The sequence below is a fragment of the Nannospalax galili genome, unplaced genomic scaffold, assembly GCF_000622305.1.
Source record: "Nannospalax galili isolate Female #2095 unplaced genomic scaffold, S.galili_v1.0 scaffold205, whole genome shotgun sequence".
Taxonomy (NCBI): domain Eukaryota; kingdom Metazoa; phylum Chordata; class Mammalia; order Rodentia; family Spalacidae; genus Nannospalax; species Nannospalax galili.
The window spans coordinates 275615-281904 of record NW_008353921.1 but is presented as its reverse complement, the minus strand read 5'-3'; the positions used below and the strand labels follow the sequence as shown (position 1 = coordinate 281904).

Here is a 6290-nt window from a genome sequence, read left to right as displayed (position 1 = left end):
TCTAACAGCGCTTTAGTGATAAACCTAATTTTTAACTTAGTGCACAGAAGAGAAAATATCATGTTTTCCAGCCTTCTTTGTAGCTCGGTGAGGTTTTGCAGGAATGTTCTGGCCCATAAGATGTAAACAAAAGTGGTGGGCAGTATTTCCAGGAAGCAGTTGAAGGGGTTCCACACCTCTCTTTGCATTCCCACACACCTCTTTTTTCCTTCCAAGGACTGATACTTCAACAGTCATCACCAACCTTAAGAATAAAAGTTAAAGGCCTGGTGTGGCGGTGCACGTTTTTAATCCCACGATTCCGGAGGCAGAGGCAGGCGGAGTTCTGTGTGTTCGAGGCCAGCCTGGTCTACATAATGAGCTCCAGAACAGCTGAGGCTACAGGGAGACACTGTCTCAAAAAGACCAAAAAGGAATGAAAGTTAAGGATGGTGGCACACAGACATTGAAGCCTGAAATCCTAAGGGGTCATGTCACGCTCAGAGTTTCACTTCTCATAGTTCTTATGCAGGGCAAAATGATTTCAGCATTATTCCTTTGCAGGCATTTATTTATTACTATTATAAATTATGTGTATGTGCGTATGTCTCTGTGGGGGTAGGTGCTAATGAGTGCAGGTGTCCTGAGAAATCAGAGATGCTGGATCTCCTGTACCTGGAGTTACAGGTGGTCGTGAGGCACCTGACATGGGAGCTGGCAACTGAACTCAGGTCCTCTGCAAGAACAGTACGTATTCTTAATTTTTCTATCTCTCCAGTCCCCATTTGCAGCCATTTTTATTATATGCAGCCAAATTTAATCCCAAATAATATCAGTTTTACCGGGTATGAAAGAGGTCTGTGGTCAAATAATTTTGAGAACTATTAAAGTTTTATGGATTTTTAAATAATTCAAGACCACTAGAGAGTTTGGAGGCATGCTAATAAGTAATCTCCAAGACACCCAAAAGAAGACTGCAGGTTGCACAACTCCCACAAACAACTTGATTCCAAAACATATTTTCAGTTAGTCATCTCATGGATGAATGATTTGGTAAAATGGTAAGAGTTGCTTTTAATCTGTATTTTGGGTTCTCCTTTTCTAATCCTTCCTTCTTTTAGGCAGCTAGTGAGATCACCCTTAAATATAAGCGTGACACATCATATCTTAATTTTAAAATGTGTGAAGGATTCCTATAGGATAAATCTCAAACTTATTTTTTTTTGCTCTTCAAAAGTTTATTTCCATTTATTAAGTTATAAGAATCCATGTTCTGCCGGGCGTGGTGGCGCACGCCTTTAATCCCAGCAAATGGGAGGCAGAGGCAGGCGGATCTTTGTGAGTTTGAGGCCAGCCTGGTCTACACAGTGAGTTCCAAGACAGCTGGAGCTACAGGGAGACCATGCCTCAAAAAAAATGAAGGAGGAGGAGGAGCTGCTACTACAGGCTAGCCTGGTCCACATAGTGAGTTCCAGGACAGCTGGGGCTACAGGGAGACCCTGTCTCAAAAAGACAAAAAAAAAAAAAGAAAAAGAAAAAGAAAAAAAAGAATCCATGTTCTACTAAATTTGTGTGAATGCACACAAATTGAGAAGTTCCACAGAATGTGAAACTCTGGAAACTTTTGCTAAGGATGCATTTCTTCTCTTTACTTACAAATCAGGCCTGTACTTTGCGCATTTTTATGAGGTCAATGCATTTTCTTATAGATGAAGAGGTAAGACAAGAATCTTGTTCTACAATTGTCATGATCATATCATGGGGAATATTGATCAATGTTCATGACACAGGATGGGTTACTGGAAAAGCACAATGTCAGGTCAGGCTATGTTAGTTCAAATACTTGTGTTGTTACTTGTTGCAAGTGACCATGGGAAAGTTAATTATTTTCATTGACTCTTTGAGAATTTCATAAATGTATACAATGTATATTTTGATCATATCCACCCCTATCAAATTTCCTTTTTAAGATCTGGCCTTTGCCTCTCTCTAGCTTCACTCTGGTCATCCCCCTCTTGCATCTTGGGACTTCTCAGGGCTGAGACTGAATCATACTCTTCCTAATCTACTTCTGCACATGCTACATATCCTTCCTATTTTCTACCTTAAGACCAGGCTCAGGCATCAGCTCATTCACATTCACTCATACTTTGAGCAATGCCTACTATGTGTCAGGCCCTGCACTAGTGCTTGACTTATAAACACAATCTATATCTTGGAAGGACATGGAATTTAATGATGTTGGACAAGTCCTGTGTTAGTCAGGGTATGCTAATAGATGCAACAACCAACCTTCATATTTTATTCACTTGACACTGGGAATTAATTTCTTGCTCACAACATCATCCAGTGGAGGGAAGCACAGGGGTTTTCAGTCAGTCAGAAACCCAGGCTCATACTATTGCTATTTCCTGGTTCTCCACTGGATAATTTTTCATATGACCAGCAGATGAAGAAAGAAAGAAAGCTTGGAGTATCATAGGAGTTTGGGGCTGCCTAGAAATGAGATCTATCCTCCTGCCCAGATTCCATTTTTCCAGAGGTCAGACAGATGGGCCTACTTGATTACTGAGCTGTAATTCTGCTGTAAGCTTAGGAGGAAAATGAAATGGGCTGGTGAAGAGATGGCTCAGCGGTTAAGAGCACTGACTGTTCTTTGCAGAGGACCCGGGTTTGATTCCCAGCACCTACATGGCGGCTACAAACCATCCGTAAGCCCAGTCATAGGGGAATCTGAAGCCTTTTCTGACCTCCGCAGCACTGCATGACACGGGTGCACTCACATACATGCAGGCAATGTACTCATACACATAAAATAAAAATAATATTTTTAAAAAAATGAGCTGGTGAAAAGAGCCTCTTTATTCGTCCATAGACATAGAGACAAGAGCAATGAAGTTCACACATGGTCTAACGGAGAAAAGCAAGATGTGAACAGAGACGAGGAAGCAAAAGAAAACAGGTGTCTTACATCTCCTGCATGTGGAGTTATCAGAAAGTTCTAGAACTTCTGGAAGTCCTTCTGTGGCTTCCTTTTCCAGTTCTTAAAGATTTTTTTTTTCTTCTGGGGTATTCTGGAAACTGGGGCATACTATGTAGTACAGAAATTCATGCATCACCTCATCTCTATCAAGCCTTCACAGCCTCACGCTGTCAACCACTTTTTCTTCTAGCAGTTGTTGAGGTGACCAGCTTTGAGTCTGCCTCATCTGACTTCAGACAGCTAGATCTTGATAGTGTTCTGCTTCATGGCCCTCTATCCTGGATCCTTATTGACACTGAGCTTTGGGGCACCATGAACGTTCACTTGGCTTCTAGCTGGGATAAAACTGGTATGAATCTTTACCCAATGCGAGATGAGCTGGTGAATAAATTTCCGTCCTTTCCTTGACCCACAGGCAATACTGAGACTCATTTTATATGGCTTCTTAGAGACTAATCCATGACCAGAAGAACTGGTCACAGGAGTGACCATTCTGGAACTGGCTTTTCATCCCTACCTTAAACCTTTGTTTCAGTCCTTCAGTACAGAATCAAGCTGTTTCTGGGTGACCTAGAACTCAGCAAAGAGCAGCACAGTGCTGCCTCACAGGGCCCTGGCTGCTGAAAGTACTTTAGGAGTCAGATTCCACTAACCTCTCAATTCCACAGACCTACTCTTTCAAGGTCAAGTCTGCAGCATCTTCTGCACTTCCTTTGCTTGAACCCATCTTACTCAGCTGCGAGTTCATCATGGCCTCCCACTGATTCCTTGTCTGCCCACCCAACATTGTGTCTGTGTGTTTAAGTTTTCTTATGCTACTTTCTTCAAAGTTTGAGGATGGCAATTACTGATAAGCCTACTTTCCCTCGGCTTCCTGTTCCCACACATCTCCAGCCAGTTCTTTCTTGCCTCCGTGCTTTGGGAAATACATTCTGTCCAATTCTTACTTCCCCACAGCCTCACTGACTACCTTTGCTGCCCTCTCTGTCCATTTCTTATTTCTCCCAGCCTCTTCTGAGAAATGTGAAGTTCCGAGACCTCAGCTCTTTGAGCACTGTACCCTGGAACCTGTGATCCTGGCATCTGGGCCAAAGGGGTGTGACTACCAGCTTCAAAGTCCCCTCTACAGGGTCTGTTTTAGCTGTTAAAGCAGCTGGCTTAGAAGGTAAGAAGGACCTCCCTGTGAAGCCTTCAGGGAGGACAATTAGCTTCTAGTAAATTCTCTTACCAGCTTAGCAGGATTAGAGATCCTCAGGAGCCATGACTCTGCCTTGTCCCCAACTAAATAGTAAGCTCCTATAGGACAGGGATAGTGTCTGCCTTAATACTCACCTTGGTATCCAAAACAGTACCTACAGCAGAGCTGGTATTTAGTATTTAAGGAAAGATGAAAGAGGAAGGAAGGGCTGTGAGACATCTTGGCCAGCCTTGAATCAAACAGAAGGTGTCAGGTTGAGACAGACAGGTGGCAGGTAAGCTGCAATCCGTTCACTTTCAAACTGGTCATATCTATGGTATTTCCCAAGAAGTAAAGAGGCAAAACTGAAGAGGCTGAAAGCCATAGGAAAACTGGGATTTCAGAGAAGCTAAAAAAATATTCTCTAGAGGTGCAGGAAGGCTCTGTTAGGCCATTGTAGTTACCCTTAACACACTCACACCATGCTTATCTTAAAGGCATTTGACAAACTGCTCTTGGAGTCATCAGACTCAGATCACTCCTGCTTTAATGTAAAATGAGTTCCTACGGTCAGAATTCAACCAGTTTATTTTTTAAAGTCAGTACTGGGGAAACACTCCAGATAGGGCAGGCTGGGAGTGAGGAGGAAAGGTGATCACTGGGTCCTGGAGCGGAAGGGATGCTTGCTGGGAATATTCTCCTAGGTAGGGCAGGGTCCTCATCCCTCCTGCTTGTTCCTACCCATCTATGGTCTGACTTCCTTCCTCCCTCCGTTTTCTTTACGGCATTTATCACTGCATGCCCCTTATTTATTTATTTACTTACTTATTGTCTTTCTTTGGCCTGTTCCGTGACAGCAAGGGCTTTGTCCTACTGACCACTGTATCCTGTCTTAGATCAATTTCTGTTATTTAGTGGGCACTTAAAAATGAGCTGCTAACTAACGAATTAAGGACGATAACATTGGTCGAATCGCTGCCATATGCTAGGCCTTGTCCTTGAGGATGCTACAAGGATGGTAGTGGAGACAGGCCCGAAAATAAATACATCTGCTTTTACTGAGGCACATCCAATGTGCTGCAGGATGCCCTGGGCTGGAAAACTCCTGGGTGTGCAAGGCCCCCGGAAGAAGCTCGTGGTGTGCTAGGGAGTCAGTCGCACCGCGCAGGAGCCGCAGCTGGAGATAGGACGACAGGGCTTTCCGCTTTGCTTGACCTCTTAGCATCTTCTTTGGCTGAACTGTGGTACCCACGCCTCTCCCAGCGTCAGCGTGCAGGGCCTGGGCCTGGGCACGCTCCGGTTACCAGACACCCCGACCACCACCCCCACCCTCCACCGCGTGAGAGCCAGCCCCGGGTGTTCCAGCGCGCTCGCCCGCTACCTGCGAGACCTTCACCTGCGAGCACAGCCCTCGCCCGACGCCCGGCAGCAGCACCCAGTCCCCATCCCGGTCCCCGCCCCCTGCCTGCGGTCGGCGGCGTGTAGGACCCCGCCCCGCCCCCTCCGCCCGTAGGACCCCGGCCCCGCCCCGCCCCCGTAGCCCTGCCGCTCCGTCCCGAGGGGCGGGGCCGCGCGCTGCGCCGGCTCCAAGGCGGGGAGTGCGAGGCAGGGGGCGGGGCGGCCCTGGCCTCGACCAATCAGCGCCGCGATCACATCCATGCAAATACGAGCACAATGGAGCGAGCCCATCACTCGCCCCTGCAAGCAAGCTTGAAATGGGCTTCCGTCTGAGTTGCAGCCCGGAGGACCAATGAGTCTGTGTTTGGGGCCAGCGCGGCCCAATGGCGCGGCCGGGGAGGAGGGCCCGAGCTGTGTTAGGGTGTCCTTGCAGGGTGTCTGAGCTAAACTTCACCAAATAATAGCTGTTTGTATTTTGGCTGCTGCAGGAGCCATTTTAGGTAAGTTCTTCTCATAACTTTTTATTTTCCCCCCTGGCCTCGGCGGACCCGCCTCGTCTGCGGCGACCCTGTCCCCGCCCCGCCGGCCGGGATGGGGTCGCTCCTATGAATGGAGCCGGACTGAGGGGCTGCGGCGGCGCCAGGCCGGCCCGGGCAGGGGTCCGAGCGCGGCCGGCGGGTTGACGGCCAAGCGGAGGGCCCTGAGGCCTGAGGCACGGGCTGTGCGTCCTCCGCCTCCCCGCCGCGGGTTCCG

At 47.4% G+C, this 6290-nt stretch overlaps 1 protein-coding gene across 1 annotated transcript in view; it reads left to right on the top strand.

Moving 5' to 3' along the window:
* The first annotated feature begins 5884 nt into the window (after nt 1-5884).
* The window catches only part of Chd6 (chromodomain helicase DNA binding protein 6), a 218395-nt gene continuing 217989 nt past the window's right edge, over nt 5885-6290 (top strand). Inside the window, exon 1 of the mRNA XM_008850984.2 lies at nt 5885-6037. The gene's annotated coding sequence lies outside the window, so the exon portion shown is untranslated. The remainder of the gene's footprint in view (nt 6038-6290) is intronic.